Source organism: Salmo trutta, chromosome 25 (assembly GCF_901001165.1).
Source record: "Salmo trutta chromosome 25, fSalTru1.1, whole genome shotgun sequence".
NCBI classification, from domain to species: Eukaryota; Metazoa; Chordata; class Actinopteri; order Salmoniformes; family Salmonidae; genus Salmo; species Salmo trutta.
This window is the reverse complement of record NC_042981.1, coordinates 37,902,351-37,923,063: the sequence shown is the minus strand read 5'-3', so window position 1 is coordinate 37,923,063 and position 20,713 is coordinate 37,902,351. Positions and strand designations below refer to the sequence as shown.

The 20,713-nt window shown below is 43.3% G+C and overlaps 1 protein-coding gene across 4 annotated transcripts in view; it reads right to left on the bottom strand.

Moving 5' to 3' along the window:
* Positions 1-20,713, bottom strand: part of pnoca (prepronociceptin a) — a 54,512-nt gene that overhangs the window by 12,744 nt on the left and 21,055 nt on the right. Inside the window, exon 1 of one of the 4 annotated variants that reach the window (XM_029713901.1) lies at positions 15,577-15,661. The exons of the other annotated variants lie outside the window; for them this stretch is intronic. The gene's annotated coding sequence lies outside the window, so the exon portion shown is untranslated. Of the gene's footprint in view, positions 1-15,576; positions 15,662-20,713 lie in introns of those variants that run through there. 4 annotated transcript variants of the gene reach the window in all.

Here is a 20,713-nt window from a genome sequence, read left to right as displayed (position 1 = left end):
TGAGGAAAGTGTTGAGAGAACAACGGAGAGATACAGAGAGATAGTGGACCAATGATGCGACCGGAACACTAACTAATCCGGAACCATAGAATCAGAATGGGTTCGAATTCAAATACTTTGTCCAGAACATTCTTCTGTGTAACAACGTGTCTAACATGGTGAACATTCAATGGTGAACATTCAAGCTGGACTGAAATGGAATTAAATGTTGGATACTGGAGCCAGAGAGAGAGTGAAGGATAGATGAACTGTTTGCCATTGTTGGCATAGATCATTCAACACTTTTGAGATAGGAGCATTTGGATTTCTTCTGACTTACACTTCCAAAGTCTAACACCAAATGAGCCTCATACTGTACAGCTGAAACTCAAGCCAGCTCCAGTGTTCCACAGCGAGAGAGGAAAAGGAACCACAATCCCACACATTTATTTCTCACCCCATCATTTTCACCACATTAGTGATCCCGGCCCGGCACTATCTCTCTTGTGTATTTTTTAAATTTTATTTAACCAATTTTGAATTCGGGCTGTAACACAAAATGTGGAATAAGTCAAGGGGTATGAATACTTTCTGAAGGCACTGCAGCTGAGTGAGAATAACAAAGTCAATACAGGCTCCCTAGAGATCAGGGCTCCTGGGCACGTGCCCTGCATGCTGACTAGACTAACTACCAATCTAAAAATTGTTAGCTGACATGGATAATTGAAGGACTGTCATTGACTGACATAAGAAAAAAACTAGATAAAAACTGCTGATGCACAACCAAATTTCAAAATTGCACCTGCTTAACGTAACATTTTTTTTCTATTTTTTTTGGTCTAAGCGACCGCTTATGTTGCTTATGCCTGGAGCCGGCCCTGTGTGTGAGTCAAGGTAATCGAGGTAATGTAAGTGATCAGAGGTTAAATAAGCTATGGCTGCCACTATCTAAGAGGTGTTTATATCATCACTCAATTAGAAAAGGAATGTACCACAGGAGCAGAACACACACACACACACACACACACACACACGATTCTGCCAGGCACAATACTGTATGAAATATTATTTTCCCATTGTCTGCAGAGTTTTTCCCTCACGCTTTCATTCCCTCCTTCACACCTGCAGCTCATCAGCAGGTCCCCCTCTCCAGATAGCCCAGCTATAATTGTTTAATCAACCGGCTTATTGCTGAGTAAATCACTTAATTAAACACAGTAATTGGGTTATCAAAGTCCTCTGGTGAATCTGACTGCTAGACCTGCTAATAATAACCAAAACATTATCCATGGGGTCTGTGTCTCTCTTGACTCTGTCTGTCTGTTCCCACTACAGTCAAAGGAATAGGACCAGTGTACTGGGGAAGGCTGGGATTCAATCCGATCGCGCATTGTCTGCTATGCACCATTTAAAGGTAATTTCTGATTGAGCCGACATATGCAGTGATTACCATAAATGCGGTCTCCGCGAACGTGGAAACATTGCCTTTACATGCCGCATAGCAGACAAAGCGCGATCGGATTGTATCACGGTCCAACTGTTTGATGGAGTAAACAGATCAGTTATACTGTAGTTTCTAATGATGTTGAAGATTATGATTGAAAATAATAGTAGGTTGTAAACAAGGTGCTTCAACTTGACATCCTGTGTGGTCCGTGTCTAGAACATTTCAAGCTCATGACTTCAATGGATACAATAAAGACAAGCTATTAGGATAGAATGGTACTGAGGGAAATGAACAACCACAACCTCAACCGAGAATGCCAGTCACGACAGTGTTCTTCAACACATTACAACTTTATCGATGAACGAGGGTGGATCAGTGACAAACATTGATATACCATCCCAAACATCAGCCTCCGTATCAATACTATACATCACTAACTATCAGTAAAATGTATCATTTTATACTTAAAGAGTATACCATCTGTCCCTTACATGTCTTCCACCCCGTAAAACCACATCAATATTGGTCCCACAGCACCACGGATCAATATAGCGATAGATTGATATTAACTTAGAGCAGTGGAGGCTCATCAGAGGAGGAAGGGGAGGACCATCCTCCTCAGTGAATTATATTTAAAAAACAAATAATTAAATATTATAAAGTTATCATTGTTATATAAAACTGTACTAAATATAATCACATCACCAGATAATTGATTAAAACACACTATTTTGAAATGAAGGTCTGTCCGGAGGACAGCTAGCTTCCGTCCTCCTCTGGGTACAATACAAAACTTCAATACAAAACCAAGGAGGCTCATGGTTCTCACCCCCCTTCCATAGACTTACACAGTAATTATGACAACTTCCGGAGGACGTCCTCCAACCTATCAGAGCTCTTGCAGCATAAAATGACGTTATAGCGCATTACCGTACTTAGAAGCATGTCAAACGATCATTAAAATCATTTTTTATGCTATTTTTCTCGTAAAATATCGATAATATTCCAACCGGGCAACGTTGTATTCATTCAAAGGCTGAAAGAAAGAAATGGAGTAGTCTCGTGAATGCGCATCTCAGTCTCACTGTCCCTAGGCTGACCACTCACAAACTCTGTTGCTGTTCTTTGCCCAGAGACAGCAGACACCCCATTCCACTTTCTGGCGGCTTTAGAGAGCCAATGGAAGCCTTAGAAAATGTCATGTTACAGCACAGATGCTGTATTTTCGATAGAGATGCAACAGAAGGACAACAAATTGTCAGACAGGGCACTTCCTGTATGGAATCTTCTCAGGTTTTGGCCTGCCATATGAGTTCTGTTATACTCACAGACACCATTCAAACAGTTTTAGAAACTTTAGAGTGTTTTCTATCCAAATCTACTAATTATATGCATATTCTCGTTTCTGGGCAAGAGTAGTAACCAGTTTAAATCGGGTACGTTTTTTATCCGGCCGTGCAAATACTGCCCCCTAGCCCCAACAGGTTAAGACTGCCTGTTCCCATTCTGTTCCCAGTCAGGTCATTGATTCTACCCCCCCAGATTTGTCCCTGGTTCCTGAAACATATCACGATTTGGGTGAAGTGTTCAGTAAGCAAAAGGCTCTGTCACTTCCTCCCCACCGACCATATGATCACCGAAGTTCATTGGTCCGTTTGTGGTGGAGAGAGTGATTCATCCTGTTGTGGTTCGACTCAAGTTGCCTAGAACGCTCAGAGTCCACCCCACCTTTCATGTCTCCTGCCTCAAGCCTGTGCTCCTCAGTCCTCTGCTACCCCCTCCGCCTCCTCCTCCTCCTCCTCGGATGATCGGAGGTGGTCCTGTCTACACGGTGCGCCGCATCATGGATTCCAGACGGCGGGGTCGGGGTTTCCAGTATCTCGTGGACTGGGAGGGGTATGGTCCTGAGGAGAGGAGTTGGATTCCTCGGCGTCAGATCCTTGATGCTGACCTCCTTCGTGACTTCTACCGCCTCCATCCTGGCGCTCCGGGTAGTCCGCCCGGTGGCGTTTGTCGGACGGGGGGGTACTGTCATGAATCCCGCTTCCTGAGTCTGTTTTCTGCCTGAGTTGCCTGTTTTCTGTATTGGAGTCTGTTTCCTGAGGTTCCTGAATGCACCCTGTCTGGTTGCCGGGCGACAAAGCTAGGCGGGAGATCTCTCGATTAAACAACAGCAGTGAGAGGCAGCAGCAGAGTTGATTTGCTGTGACAACCATGACGTGGCAGAGGCTGATCTAATGGAGAAGGCATTAAGAGATACACATGGACCGAAATCAATCTCTCTCTTTATTGAGATGAATTCACTTCACTGGAGGTTAGTAGAGGTGAGGCAGTTCAGAGGTGTGTTACACACATGCGCACATTTAAGCAAACACATGCACACAAATGTGTAAATGCATGTCCACACCTACGCACGCACACAGCCACACACAAGCACACACATTTGCAAACACCTCGTCCCTGACTGTAGAAAGGGGTAATAAACGGGACAGAGAGATCTCATAAGATCCTGGAAACACACAAAGAGAGAGAGGAGCCCAACTGAGTTGTGGCATTATGATTGGATTAACACACACTCTAATCCTGTGAGTTTAGACTAGTCCTCACCAGGTGTTCACCACCACACACACAACCAGACCTCTATTTTTCCTCCAAACACATGTCATTGCGTGTCATTCTGTTCAGCTCCCAACTTATCCAGCAAGGATGAGCTACTTAGAAAGAAGAGGAACAATGCTTTTTTAAATCCATTTTCCAGGGAGATTTAGGACCATGTTCCATAGGGCACAACGTAACGAAGCATTTGCAATTGAAAACTAAAATGAGAGAAACAGTCAACTCATTTCTTATTTCTCCCTCAATTGATCAAACGTGTAAAACGTGTCTAGTATGGCATCCAGTGGTGTAGGGGAGGGTAAAAACATGTAAACGCCGTTTACACACCTTTGTAATTTTGTGTGAGCTTTTACACACCTTTTGTGAAAAAATGTATTGTAAGTATTGAAGCCACAAATGGAATACCATATTATCTAAAATACTGTATATTCATGACTTCGGGTCCAAGGCATTGAAGAAAAAATACAATCCAAATGATTCTCAATTCCATTTGTATTTCGGAAAATGTACACAAATTCATGAGGTTGAAAGAACCAATATCACCAGGCACCCCTATTTGGAATAACCCCACCTTACCTCAAGAGTTTAATGACAACACCTTTAAGTCCTGGTTCCAAAGTGGCCTCATTCATTTTTTACATGTGTACTATGATGGATTTCTATTGTCATTCAATCAACTACAAAAAAAGATTTGGATTATCCAAGGTCAATTTCGTTAAGTTTTTACAACTCAGAATTGTTATTCAATCACTTCAACAGAATCTGGATGGACATAAGGGATCCAACATAGAAAAAAATACTGAAAGAAGCTGCTACACCAAAGATGTTGATTGCCACATTATATCAAGTGTTGATTGAAACTACCTGGAAAAAGGAAAAACTTGGAAACAGATTTTGAGTGGAAAAACCATTGGTTGAAGTTGGAAGTTTACATACACTTTAGCCAAATACATTTAAACTCAGTTTTTCACAATTCCTGACATTTAATCCTAGTAACAATTCCCTGTTTTAGGTCAGTTAGGATCACCATTTTATTTTAAGAATGTGAAATGTCAGAATAATAGTAGAGAGAATGATTTATTTGTGCTTTTATTTCTTTCATCACATTCCCAGTGGATCAGAAGTTTACATACACTCCATTAGTATTTGGTAGCATTGCCTTTAAATTGTTTAACTTGGGTCAAACGTTTTGGGTAGCCTTCCACAAGCTTCCCACAATAAGTTGGGTGAATGTTGGCCCATTCCTCCTGACAGAGCTATTGTAACTGACTCAGGTTTGTAGGCCTCCTTGCTCGCACACGCTTTTTCAGTTCTGCCCACACATTTTCTATAGGATTGAGGTCAGGGCTTTGTGATGGCCACTCCAATACCTGGACTTTGTTGTCCTTAAGCCATTTTGCCACAACTTTGGAAGTATGCTTGGGGTCATTGTCCATTTGGAAGACCCATTTGCAACCAAGCTTTAACTTCATGACTGATGTCTTGAGATGTTGATTCAATATATCCACATAGTTTTCCTACCTCATGATGCCATCTATTTTGTGAAGTGCACCAGTCCCTCCTGCAGCAACGCACCACCACAACATGATGCTGCCACCCCCGTGCCTCACAGATGGAATGGTGTTCCTCGGCTTGCAAGCGTCCCCCTTTTTCCTCCAAACATAACGATGGTCATTATGGCCAAACAGTTCTATTTTTTTTTCATCAGACCAGAGGACATTTCTCCAAAAAGTATGATCTTTGTCCCCATGTGCAGTTGCAAACCGTGGTCTGGCTTTTTTATGGCGGTTTTGGAGCAGTGGCTTCTTCCTTGCTGAGCGGCCTTTCAGGTTATGTCGATATAGGACTCGTTTTACTGTGGATATAGATACTTTTGTACCTGTTCCCTCCAGCATCTTCACAAGGTCCTTTGCTGTTGTTCTGGGATTGATTTGCACTTTTCACACCAAAGTACGTTCATCTCGAGGAGACAGAACGCGTCTCCTTCCTGAGCAGTATGATGGCTGCGTGGTCCCATGGTGTTTATACTTGTGTACTATTGTTTGTACAGATGAACGTAGTACCTTCAGGCGTTTGGAAATTGCTCCCAAGGATGAACCAGACTTGTGGAGGTCTTGTCACGTCCTGACCAGTAATAGGGGTTGTTTGTTATTATAGTTTGGTCAGGACGTGGCAGGGGGTGTTTGTTTCATGTGGTTTGGGCTATGTATTTAGGTAGAGGGGTGTTTGGTTTATGTGGTTCGGGGTTTGTTAGTCTATGTTCTATGTTAGTATTTTTCTATGTTCTATCTAGTCTATTGTATTTCTATGTTTAGTTAATTGGGGTTGGACCTTCAATTGGAGGCAGCTGGTCATTGTTGCCTCTGATTGAGGGTCCTATAAGTAGGAGTTTGTTTTTCATGGATTTTTGTGGGAGATTGTGCTGTGTATAGCTTTGTGCCTTACCGGCCTGTTATTCGTCGTTGTGTTTTGTATACGTGTTTGTTTTGGGTTTTTCCTTCTCTGTCCGTAATAAAGAAGATGAGTGTACATATTCCCGCTGCGTTTTGGTCTCAACCCTACGACTACCGTGACAGAATCTCCCACCACAAATGGACCAAGCAGCGGGGTAAGCAGCACGAGGAAGAAGGATGGACATGGGCGGAGATGAGGATGAGCATTTCCAGGGCTATGGAGGAGTTAAGGGAGCCCGAGAGGCAGCCTCAATAATTTTTTTTGGGGGGGGGCACACGGGTAGTTTGGCTGGGCGAGGATTAAGCCCCAAGCCAAATCCCCGTGCTTTTTTTAGGCAACATTTGACTGGACAGGTCCCGTGCTTAGGGGTAATGCGTACTGTGGCGAGGCCAAGTATTTTCAGGCCGGTGTGCGCAGTGCCAGCGCCCCGCATTTGCCAGGGGAAGTGGGCACTCAGCCAGTACGGGCGGTGCCAGTCCTGCGCTCGAGACCGCCAGTGCGCCTCTACGGTCCAGTGTTTCCCGCTCCTCGCACTAGCCTTGAAGTGCGTGTCTCCAGTCTGATACTTCCAGTACCAGCTCCACGCACTAGGCTTCCAGTGCATCAGCCTAGTCCAACTCGTCCTGTTCCTGCTCCTCGCACTAGCCTTGAGGTGCGTGTCCCCAGTCTGGTACCTCCACTACCAGCCCCACGTATTAGGCTTCCAGTGCGTCAGCCCAGTCCCAGTCCAGAGTGTCCGGCAACAGTCCCAGTCCAGAGTGTCCGGCAACAGTACCTCGTCCAGAGTGTCCGGCAACAGTACCTCGTCCAGAGTGTCCGGCAACAGTACCTCGTCCAGAGTGTCCGGCAACAGTACCTCGTCCAGAGTGTCCGGCAACAGTACCTCGTCCAGAGTGTCCGGCAACAGTACCTCGTCCAGAGTGTCCGGCAACAGTACCTCGTCCAGAGTATCTGGTAACAGTGTCTAGTCCGGCACCGAGTGAGACGGCCTACTGTCCGGCACCGAGTGAGACGGCCTACAGTCCGGCACCGAGTGAGACGGCCTACAGTCCGGCACCGAGTGAGGCGGCCTACAGTCCAGAGCTCCTAGAGTCGCCCTTCAGTCCAGAGCTCCCAGAGCCCAGTCCAGGGTCTTCAGTGACTGGCCTCAGGCAGAGGTATGCAGTGGGGGTGGTTTGGTCCGGTAGGGGATTAAGGCCTGAGCCTAAGCCACCTCCACTGTAGGAGGTTTGGGGAGGGGGGGTGTAGCACAGGAGCCGTCGGTGATGGCAGCCACCCTCCCTTCCCTCCCTTTAGATTTGGGATTTATTTTTGGGTTTTGTTTTTGGTTATTTGTGTGAGGTGCATCCGGGGTCTGCACCTTTTGGGGGGGGGGTACTGTCACGTCCTGACCAGTAATAGAGGTTATTTGTTATTATAGTTTGGTCAGGACGTGGCAGGGGGTGTTTGTTTCATGTGGTTTGGGCTATGTATTTAGGTAGAGGGGTGTTTGGTTTATGTGGTTCGGGGTTTGTTAGTCTATGTTCTATGTTAGTATTTTTCTATGTTCTATCTAGTCTATTGTATTTCTATGTTTAGTTAATTGGGGTTGGACCTTCAATTGGAGGCAGCTGGTCATTGTTGCCTCTGATTGAGGGTCCTATAAGTAGGAGTTTGTTTTTCATGGGTTTTTGTGGGAGATTGTGCTGTGTATAACTTTGTGCCTTACCGGCCTGTTATTCGTCGTTGTGTTTTGTATACGTGTTTGTTTTGGGTTTTTCCTTCTTTGTCCATAATAAAGAAGATGAGTGTACATATTCCCGCTGCGTTTTGGTCTCAACCCTACGACTACCGTGACAGGTCTAAAAATGTTTTCCTGAGGTCTTGGCTAATTTCTTTAGATTTTTCCCATGATGTCAAGCAAAGAGGCACTGAGTTTGAAGGTAGGCCTTGAAATACATCCACAGGTACACCTCCAATTGACTCAAATGATGTCAATTAGCCGATCAGAAGCTTCTACAGCCATGACATTATTTTCTGGAATTTTCCAAGCTGTTTAAAGGCACAGTCAACTTAGTGTATGTAAACTTCTGACCCACTGTAATTGTGATACAGTGAAATAATCTGTCTGTAAACAATTGTTGGAAAAATTACTTGTGTCATGCACAAAGTAGATGTCCTAACTGACTTGCCAAAACTATAGTTTTGTGGAGTGGTTGAAAAACAAGTTTTAATGACTCCAACCTAAGTGTATGTAAACCTCCGACTTCAACTGTATATGTGAAAGTGTTCATACCCGCTCCTATAAAGTAAGACATAAACTACCGCAATTTAAGATAATTCATAGGACTTACTACACTCCTGCCAAAATGCATGTAATGCACCCAGAAATGTCACATCTCTGTTGGAGATGCAAAAAGCACAAAGGAACCCTATTACATATGCTATGGTCCTGTGACAAACTGACACCGTTTTGGGATAATGTATGTGCTATGATTTCATTGTGTCTAGGAATTTATTATATCCATCCATCTTCATGATTACGTTTGTTGGATATGTAAATACTGGTGATTAATATCAGAGAAAGTTTTGTAATCTACCATAATTTCCGGACTATTGAGCGCACCTGAATATAAGCCGCACCCACTGAATTTGTTTTATTTTTTTATTTTGAACATAAATAAGCCGCACATGTCTATAAGCCGCAGGTGCCTACCGGTACATTGAAACAAATGAACTTTACACAGGCTTTAACGAAACACGGCTTGTAACAAAAATAAATAGGCTTTAACGAAACACGGCTTGTAACAAAAATAAATAGGCTTTAACGAAACACGGCTTGTAACAAAAATAATAGGCTTTAACGAAGCACGGCTTGTAAAAAAAATAAATAGGCTTTAACGAAACACGGCTTGTAACAAAAAATAAAACATTTGCAGTAAACAGTAGCCTACCAAGAAAGTCATTGGTCACTATCTTCCTCCTCCTGTGCACTGAAACCACTGAAGTCCTCTCCTTCGGTGTCGGAGTTGAATAGCCTCAGAATTGCTTCATCCGATATTGGATCGTTTTCATTGTCGCTCTCGTCACTGTTTGACCTTAACCCGTTCGGCAATTTCATTGGTCTAATGAAAGCTTCATGCCGCCAAAAAACTGAGCACGTCACAGAATGTGTTTTTTTGGAGCAAAAATTTTTTTTTTATATATTTATATATATATATATTTAGTCGCGTCATTGTTTAAGCCGCGAGGTTCAAAGCGTGGGAAAAAAGTTGCGGCTTATAGTCCGGAATTTACGGTAAGTCTAATTGCAAAAAAAAAAAAAATTATAGCCAAGAATTGGAAAGCCTCAATAACAAACTGGAGGACTGAACTATATACTGTACCTACAGTACCAGTCAAAAGTTTGGACACTTATTCAAGGGTTTTCTTTATTTTTAATATTTTCTACATTTTATAATAATAGTGAATATATATTTTTTTTATATGAATTAACACAAATGTAATCAACTCAGCAACAACAACAAAAAAGTCCTCTCACTGTCAACTGCGTTTATTTTCAGCAAACTTAACATGTGTAAATATTTGTATGAACATAACAAGATTCAACAACTGAGACATAAACTGAACAAGTTCCACAGACATGTGACTAACAGAAATTGAATATTGTGTCCCTGAACAAAGGGGGGTTCAAAATCCAAAGTAACAGTCAGTATCTGGTGTGGCCACCAGCTGCATTAAGTACTGCAGCGCATCTCCTCCTCATGGACTGCACCAGATTTGCCAGTTCTTGCTGTGAGATGTTACCCCACTCTTCCACCAAGGCACCTGCAAGTTCACAGACATTTCTGGGGGGAATGGCCAATCCAACAGGTCCCAGACGTGCTCAATGGGATTGAGATCCGGGGTCTTCGCTGGCCAAGGCAGAACACTGACATTCCTGTCTAGCAGGAAATCACGCACAGAACAAGCAGTATGGCTGGTGGCATTGTCATGCTGGAGGGTCATGTCAGGATGAGCCTGCAGGAAGGGTACCACATGAGGGAGGAGGATGTCTTCCCTGTAACGAACAGCGTTGAGATTGCCTGCAATGACAACAAGCTCAGTCCAATGATGCTGTGACACACCGCCCCAGACCGTGACGGACCCTCCACCTCCAAATCGATCCCGCTCCAGAGTTCAGGCCTCGGTGTAACGCTCATTCCTTCGACGATGAACGCGAATCCGACCATCACCCCTGGTGAGACAAAACCGCGACTCGTCAGTGAAGAGCACTTTTTGCCAGTCCTGTCTGGTCCAGCAACGGTGGCTTTGTGCCCATAGGCGACATTGTTGACGGTGATGTCTGGTGAGGACCTGCCTTACAACAGGCCTTCAAGCCCTCAGTCCAGCCTCTCTCAGCCTATTGCGGACAGTCTTAGCACTGATGGAGTGATTGTGCGTTCCTGGTGTAACTCGGGCAGTTGTTGTTGCCATCCTGTACCTGTCCCGCAGGTGTGATGTTCGGATGTACCGATCCTGTGCAGGTGTTGTTACACATGGTCTGCCACTGCGAGGACGATCAGCTGTCCGTTTTGTCTCCCTGTAACGCTGTCTTAGGCATCTCACAGTACGGACATTGCAATTTATTGCCCTGGCCACATCTGCAGTCCTCATGCCTCCTTGCAGCATGCCTAAGGCACGTTCACGCAGATGAGCAGGGACCCTGGGCATCTTTCTTTTGGTGTTTTTCAGAGTCAGTAGAAATGCCTCTTTAGTGTCCTAAGTTTTCATAACTGTGACCTTAATTGCCTACCGTCTGTAAGCTGTTAGTGTCTTAACGACCGTTCCACAGGTGCATGTTCGTTAATTGTTTATGGCTCATTGAACAAACATGGGAAACAGTGTTTAAACCCTTTACAATGAAGATCTGTGAAGTTATTTGGATTTTTACGAATTATCTTTGAAAGACAGGGTCCTGAAAAAGGGACATTTCTTTTTTTTGCTGAGCTTTGTAAGCAAAAAAGTTTTAAACAAATCAAAATATATTTTATATTTGAGATTCTTCAAAGTAGCCACCCTTTGCCTTGATGACAGCTTTGCACACTCTTGGCATTCTCTGAACCAGCTTCATGAGGTAGTCACCTGGAATGCATTTCAATTAACAGGTGTACCTTGTTAAAGTTTTATTTGTGGAATTTCATTCCTTCTTAATGTGTTTGAGCCAATCAGTTGTGTTGTGGCAAGGTAGGAGTGGTAAACAGAAGATAGCCCTATTTGGTAAAAGACCAAGTCCATACTATGGCAAGAACAGCTCAAATAAGCAGATAAATGACAGTCCATCATTACTTTAACACATGAATGTCATTCAGTCCGTAAAATGTCAAGAACTTTGAATGTTTCTTCAAGTGCAGTCGCAAAAACCATCTAGCGTTATGATGAAACTGGCTCTCATGAGGACCGCCACAGGAAAGGAAGAACCAGAGTTACCGCTACTGCAGAGGATAAGTTAATTAGAGTTAACTGTATTTCAGAAATTTCAGCCCAAATAAATGCTTCACAGAGTTCAAGTAACAGACACATCTCAACATCAACTGTTCAGAGGAGACTGTGTGAATGGCCTTCATGGTCGAATTGCTGCAAAGAAACCTTTATAATAAGAACCTCTACCAATAAGAAGAATAGATTTGCTTGGGCCAAGAAACACGAGCAATGGACATTAGACCGGTAGAAATCTGTCCTTTGGTCTGATGAGTCCAAATTTGAGATTTTTGGTTGCAACCGCCGTGTCTTTGTGAGACGCAGAGTAGGTGAACGGATGATCTCCGCATGTGTGGTTCCCACTGTGAAGCATGGAGGAGGAGGTGTGATGGTATGGGGGTGCTTTGCTGGTGACAATGTCAGTGATTTATTTAGAATTCAAGGCACACTTAACCAGCATGGCTACCACAGCATTTTGCAGCGATACTCCATCCCATCTGGTTTGCACTTAGTGGGACTATCATTTGTTTTTCAACAGGATAATGACCCAACACACCTCCAGGCTGTGTAAGGGCTATTTGACCAAGAAGGAGTGTGATGGAGTGTTGCATCAGATGACCTGGCCTCCACAATCACCCGGCCTAAACCCAATTGAGATGGTTTTGGGATGAGTTGGACCGATGAGTGAAGGAAAAGCAGCCAACAAGTGCTCAGCATATGTGGGAACTCTTTCAAGACTGTTGGAAAAGCATTCCAGGTGAAGCTGGTTGAGAGAATGCCAAAAGTGTGCAAAGCTGTCATCAAGGCAAAGGGTGGCTACTTAGAAGAATCTAAACTATATTTTCATTTGTTTAACACTTTTTTGGTTACTACATGAATCCATGCGTTATTTCATAGTTTTGATGTTTTCACTATTATTCTACATTGTAGAAAATAGTAAAAATAAAGAAAAACCGTTGAATGAGTATGTGTGTCCAAATTTTCGACTGGTACTGTACATCCCATTAGACTATATATATATATATATATATATATATATATATATATTACAAAATCAAACATAAACCAGACACATTTGACAGAATTTGAAAATTGTCTGTTGACCATCTTTGAGAATGTTTTTTATAAAAAATAAAAAGCACACAAAGAAAATTAAGTATAGAGTTACTTTTTTCACATAACCACCCATCTTTTTTACCACTACATCACTGATGGCGTCCATATTAGGAATGCAGTTTGACGACTTCCTGATATGGATGCCGTTAGTCTTGACTCTCTTTTCTCCTCAGACTGAGTGGCGGCCTAGAACTGCCGGTAGTACTACACAACTGATCCACAACTATGTTTGAGGGTTTCCAACAACTTTTCAACTATTACAACATAACATAAACCGTGTCATTAACATGACTCAAGAGTAGAACGTATTTTGTTTCTCTATCTGATACTGAGGCCCATTCAAACAGCTGCACAGAAGAACAACAAGAGAGCTAATCAAGGGCTAATTTCACAGTTTCCGCAAATCTGTGTCGTGCCGGATGGGGAAAGCTTATAATTATTCTGCCCCCAGGTCTGAGGAGACAGCGTTAAATTGTCTTGGAATCCCTTTAAAATAACATTTATACACTCCTCTCGCTCTCTCTTACACACACACACGCAGGCAAGCAAATATACATGCAGTCATGCAGACACTCAGGCAGGTACAAACAAGCAAGTACGCAGATGCACGCATACACACACAAGCAAACACACACACAAGCGCATGCACACACACAAGTGTGCGCACACACACACACACACACACATTCTGAGCCTAATCGGTGTAGTGAAGACGTAGGGTAACGGCAGAAAAATCTGGTCCCTGAGACGATAATATTGGTCACGGAGCTCATGTGACGGGATTTTTAACCACGGCCGTCTGTGCGCCTTGAAGCTGTACATCCCCACTGAGCTAAAGCCTAAGCATATGCTTGGGGAGCTAACGCAAGTCTTCAGGAATATGCTAAAAGGAAATAATACATTATTTCATTCATTTGAGGAATTACAAAGGAAAAGAAGTCATCCTAAAAAAAGCCTATTTGGATTATGTTCAAATTCTATTTGAAACACAGTGTTTATATAGAGTATCTTTTGAGAAAAAGATAAAGATGATTTGATTAAGTAGAGTCCCGCTGTGTTCTCAAATATCAGCCTATAATGAAATTTGACCGATAGCAGCTCTGGTCGATGTGCAGCTTTAAATCTGACCTCCTGGGTCCCTCTGTGCCTTCACCACTCTGGAAACACCAGTATTATCCCACCAACTAGCCTTTATCACCCAAGAGGCTACTAGTCATGTACATTTTAAGCCAATAATCAGTTAAAAGCTAGTTAAGAGCCGGGAATCCTGATTGACTCCTTTAAATAAACCCAAATTGATATTGACTGATATTCAAAGGAAAACTCCTCCATCAAACAAACCACTGTTAAACCAGGTTTGGAATTAACCTTTAAAATAATCAAATTTAATCAAAGCCAATTAAAAGGCAGGAATTAATTAATTGTAGATAGCCACTAATTTAAGTGGTGGTGGTGTTCCATTGACAGAACACACAAACTGAGTCCTGGAAAGCAACAGAAACTGCCCCCGAGCTTTCGCAGACATTACAGGCAGCTATGTGGTTCATTCTCATTAGATCATCAACAGTACATGTATTTGCAGCTAGTACTTTGCGCCTAAGCATAAAGATTGAACATTTAATCTTCTCCCTCGGGTATTAACTGTGTAAAAGAATAATCTTGCCTCATCTCTGTGGAGATGCATTGATTTGAAGACCAGGGGATCAATAGGATAATAATGAGAGTAATGGGAAAAATATGCTCCTGTCATGGGTCAGGACTTTAACTGTGCCACAAGCACCGGGAAGAGAGAGATAGAGCACAGAAAGAAAAACAACACAAAAAGATATTGAAGAAAGAAAGCACCCAAAGAGGAGAGCACAGAAAAATGGAATAAAAGAGAGAGTGTTCGCCTTAAGCAGTGAGTGTTTACTAGCAATTACTCTTGATACACTCTTGATACACATCGCAAAATATCGCAAAACTCCCCGAGGTATATACCGTACAACCCAATTAAACCGCTAAGACAATAACACTAACAAGTTACTGTAATATATCGCCATGTTACTTCACATTCTCAGTGAAAGAAATTACAGTATGAGCAATACTATTTTCTGCTTTTCTCCTTATGTCTTTGTGTCACATCCGATACATTTATCAGACGAATTCAACCAACTTATTGTTGTGGTTTTTCCATTTCCCTCTTTTCAGTTCTTCTCATTTGTTTCAGGTGCAATGTACACGCCTCACATTTAAATGACAGTGTGGAAAAATCCACCCAACTTCAACGAAACCCCAGAGAGAAATGATACGCTGCTCAAAACTAACGAACCCTAATAACCCAATTCCCAACACATGCCATACTATAAATAAACTAGCCACCATAAGATATGCCAAACTGCACTAAGCCGTTGGCAACTTCTCGGGTTTAAAGCTGAACCCAAACTCCTTCAGTGGCAGTCAGGGAAGGGTCCCATCTCAAACCAAGCCAGGTGAGTTCTCCTCCACCCCCACACCTTAAGCCGAAGGTCTAAGGTCAGACTTACCTGTGTATGAGGCGTTTGGGCGTAGGTCTTTTGGGTGATGTAGGTCTACAGTACAGTAGTTCTAGTAAGTGTCCTGCCTTCTATCTCAGTGTATTTCATCTATACATACAGGCTGTTGCTCAGACCTCTTATAGAGGGACACACCCCTCCCTTTGGTGCAGCCCCCTGCATCCCTCTTTCACTTTCATCACAGAGAGGAGGGGGGCTGGAGAGAGGGGGGAGAGGGTGGAAAGAGAGGGGGGGAAGGGTTGGAGAGTTAGAGAGAGAGAGGGAGGGGTTGGAGACATGGAGAGAGGGAGAGGGTGGATGAGGAAAGAGAGGGGGGCAATTGAAAGAGGGTGAAAGATACAGAGGGAAAGAGAAGAGAGGGGGGCTTATTATGTATGATGGACAGACGCATCAGTGTATCAATGCGGCTATCTAATCTGCGGTCTCCTACGTCATCTGACCAACACACTTCCTGGGAACAAACTGTGATGGGCTAAAAATACAGACAAACTATGTACTCAGCACCAATATCACCCCAAGACCATCTCTCTCTCCATCTCCATCTCCATCTCTCTCTCTCTCTCTGCATCTCTCTCTCTCTCTGCATCTCTCTCTCTCTGCATCTCTCTCTCTCTGCCTCTCTCTCTCTCTCTCTCCCTTTCTGCATCTCTCTCTCATCACCATCCCTCTCTCGCCGTTATTCAGGCCTCTTAAAAGATACCCACAAGATAAGGAACACAGGTCTAGATCTACTGTAACTTCACTGTCTTAGTACAGGATAAAAACATCATAAAATAGATTTTTTTTAAAGTGTATTCATTGAGTCGCTTCCAGATGACAAAGTCATAATAATTTTAATGCGACGCGCCCAAAATGTAAACTGTGTACAGTTTTGTTAATTTGATCTGTTTTACAATTTTTTTAAAGAAATTCTTTTATGCATGACTTTTATTTCATTATTGCAGTCCTCCAGGTTTAGCATTAATATGCACTGAAAGGTATTGGTACCACTAGGTGGAGCCAGCAGATCTGTTGGTTGGTGGCCTTTACACTGGTGATGGTGATTTTCCTTCCTCATTCTATTGAGAAAACTTCTTGTCTCATGATTTCTCCTGTTTTACAGGTTTGTAATATATAACTATACAAAATATACTTCGAAATAGTAAGATAACATGTTTTGCTATCTATTTAAAATCACATTTTATTGGTCACATACACATATTTAGCAGATGTTACTGCGGGTGTAGCGAAATGCTTGTGCTTAGGAGCTAGAAGCTGAGCTTCCATGTCTGTCGGCGCCATCTTGCCAACATGGGTTGTGTGATGTTTAAGGTACATTTTGGAGTAGTTTTTGTTGAAGCTATAAAATGCTATGTCTCCCCATTGTAAGTAATAAAGTCACACTAGGTGGAAAGGATTTAACATGGAGGTTAACCTTTTTTAAGTTGTAAAAGTACATTTCTAAGCTCCGGTTGACTTTATTTTATTAAATGAAGACTCAGGAAACATATTATCTGGGACCTGTAACAGATTTTGGGGGGCTCGTCCGGGATCGGCGACACCTGCTGGTTGGGACCTGATCCAGTGATCTATGACATCTGGCACCAAGCAGAAGCTGAGGCTGTGTTCCAGAACATCAGAGTGAGAGTTGAGGCTGTAAATCAGACATCTGGGACTGTGTGAGGGATAAAAGAAGAGGTTGCCATGTCAGACAACAGGAGGAAGAGCCCTAGTGTGGGACATCAGGAAGTGCCTGCACGTTCTGTCGGGCTAAGGAACTCTTTAAGGTTCGCCAACACCATGGGTCAGATACCAGGCAAAGATCCATCAGAGCTTGAAGTAGGTAATGAGGAGGGTTTTGATTTTGTCAATACTTTTACGTATAGTAAGCCTTTGCTTGAGTCTGAGGATATGGGGATGGTTGAAATGTTAGTTTTGAAAGATTCCATTGATGCTCTTATCTAGGCCCGTAGTGTAACTGTTACACCACCTGTGAACACAGAGGTTAATGTCGAGTCACACAACACACTCTCTCTATCCACTGATGCAGCTAATGTAACCACAGCTAATGTAGCCCATGACATACCACACACAGAGTACCAGAGGTTACTCTCAGGCTATGAGGACCTAGGTAAGAAACTTCCCTAATGTAAACTCACTCCTACACTACAGCTTGTTGAGACCCGGCACACAGAACCAGACTGTAATCTACCACACAGTAGTAGTCATTCTGAATCTGCATCACACCAGACACATGACAAAGTAGTCTTCCTAAGAGATCTCTCCTACCTCCACTGGAGGGAATTCAAAATACAGGGCGGTCAAATAGGCGACCATGCGTCCAACATAAGCTACAACGATATTTGCCAACAAGAAGGTGCCGAAGAGAACTTCAGTGATCCATAGATAGTCAGAAGGATAATAAAGCCAGGGAACTTAAAGGACATGCTCATAAATAAGGATGACATCACAGTAGCTGAGCTGAAGGGGTTTCTCCAGTCTCATATGGGTCGAAAATAATAGCACATAACTATTCCAAGGGCTAATATGCACCAAACAAACAAGCATGAGACGCCACAACAGTTCCTCTACCGAGTTATAAGGTTAAAACAAAGAACCCTGTTCATGTCAAAACAAGCCAATGCTGACATAAAGGATAGCTCAGATATAGTCCAAGGTGTATTCCTACCAAGGACTAGGGAAAAGACATGGTGATGTTGCAGAGCGCTGAAACCTCTCCTCTCAGGCAACCAACTAAGTGATGAAGCTATACTGAGGCATGTCATGAAAATGACTAACGATGAAAGCAGGAGGCTATGTAGGTAGGATCAACACCCTGCCATAAACCTACAAATGTGCAGAGGTTGAATCTCTAGCAAGCATTATAGACTCCCTGAAACAGCCAGTACAGAGCACACACGGTAGTGTTCCTTAGGCCACCTATGCCTAAATGAGTGAGACTATATGGCTGTGTGAAATGTTTCAAACAATGCTTCTATTGTGGCAAGGAAGGACATAGGGTGTTAGGCTGTGTCTTAACAACCTCAGGCATTTGGGAAATGAGAGCAGGTCAAGGCGGAGGAACGACCAGTGACCGGGCCGCAGCAAGCTGAAGGTTGGCCTCACCATGCGTATTCAGAGAAGCAGCTAGTGTCAAGAAGAGAGGCAAGCCAAGGAAAACTTTTACTTCACGCTCAACAGGCCAAACAGCTGTGAAGAAGGATAAAGTAGTCTGGCTCATAGGGAATAAGGGCCTCATTCATTGTTACACGAGTGGACTTGGAGCCAGTGCCTCACTCAATACAGGCGACCAAGTTAGCATCATAGTCCATGCCTGGAAGGACAGATACCTACCTGGGTATGACGTCAGAAAACTTGACGTGTACAGTGAGGGAAAAAAGTATTTGATCCCCTGCTGATTTTAATGGTAGGTTTATTTGAACAGTGAGAGTGAGAGACAGAATAACAACAAAAAAATCCAGAAAAACGCTTGTCAAAAATGTTATAAATTGATTTACATTTTAATGAGGGAAATAAGTATTCCCTCTCAATCAGAAAGATTTCTGGCTCCCAGGTGTCTTTTATACAGGTAACGAGCTGAGATTAGGAGCACACTCTTAAAGGGACTGCTCCTAATCTCAGCTTGTTACCTGTATAAAAGACACCTGTCCACAGAAGCAATCAATCAGATTCCAAACTCTCCACCATGGCCAAGACCAAAGAGCTTTCCAAGGATGTCAGGGACAAGATTGTAGACCTACACAAGGCTGGAATGGGCTACAAGACCATCGCCAAGCAGCTTGGTGAGAAGGTGACAACAGTTGGTGCGATTATTCACATTAAAGTCCCCAGCTACTAGGAGCGCCACCTCTGGATGATCGTTTTCCTGTTTGCTTATGGCGGAATACAGCTCATTGAGTGCGGTTTTAGTGCCAGTCTTGGTCTGTGGTGGTATGTAGACAACTATGAAAAATATAGATAAACTCTCTAGGTAGATAGTGTGGTCTACAGCTTATCATGAGATACTCTACCTCAGGTGAGCAAAACCTTGAGACTTCCTTAGATATTGTGCACCAGCTATTGTTTACAAATAGCTCTGTATGTTCTTAATGTCGTCGTTCAGCCACAACTCGGTGAAACATAAGATATTACAGTTTTAAGATATTAATGTCCTTTTGGTAGGATATACATGCTTTCAGTTTGTCCCATTTATTTTCCAGCGATTGAATGTTAGCTAGCAGGATGGAAAGCAAGGGCAGATTAGCCACTCGTCACCTGATCCTCACAAGGCACCCTGATCTCTTTCCGCAAAACCTCTGTTTCCTTTTCAGCGAATCACGGGGATCTGGGCCTGGTCGGGTGTCTGTAGTCCAGAAGCTTTTTCGGTCATAAGAGACAGTAGCAGCAACATTATTTACAAAACAAGTTACGAACAACGCGAAATAGAAACAAAATAGCATTGTTGGTTAAGAGCCAATAAAACGGCAGCCCACCCCTCCAGTGCCATTTTCATTATTAAGGGTTCAAAAGTCAGCGCATGTGACAAATTTGATTTGAACATGGACCTCTCTGATCCCATCAGAGAGGTCTCCGAAATGTCCTCAAGGCCCTTCAACGACACAGATTAAAGTTCAGAATGGAGAAGTGTGAAGTCACCACTGAAGGAGTGAGGATAGACACCAAAGACCTGGACGCAGTTCTATCACTCAAGGACAAGACGCCCCAGATTGTTGGTGACTAGTGGAAGCACCTCGGGTTCCTGAGCTATTACTGAAGCTACATACAGGACTTCTCAAGAATACCCAAACCTGTCTGCGAGCTACTCCTTGTGAAAACTATGGGAATGCAACTGCTGGGTCGGAGAACTCTCAGACTTCAGATTCAGCATAAAGTACAGGCCGGGCAAGGAAAACATTGACGCAGACACGTTGTCTCGTATTCCTCGTCACATAAACAGCTATGTGACAGGATGTACTGAGGCGTTATCATAGGATGTTGTGTGTGCAACCTGGGAAGGGACCCTAGCTGCTCGGATGAAGGATGTGGCCTGGATCGCTGCCCTTCACATAGCCTCTCAGAACACAAACCACCAGTCCCCTGGAATTCTACCGACCATAAGTCATGATGAGCTGATCAACGCACAAAGAGA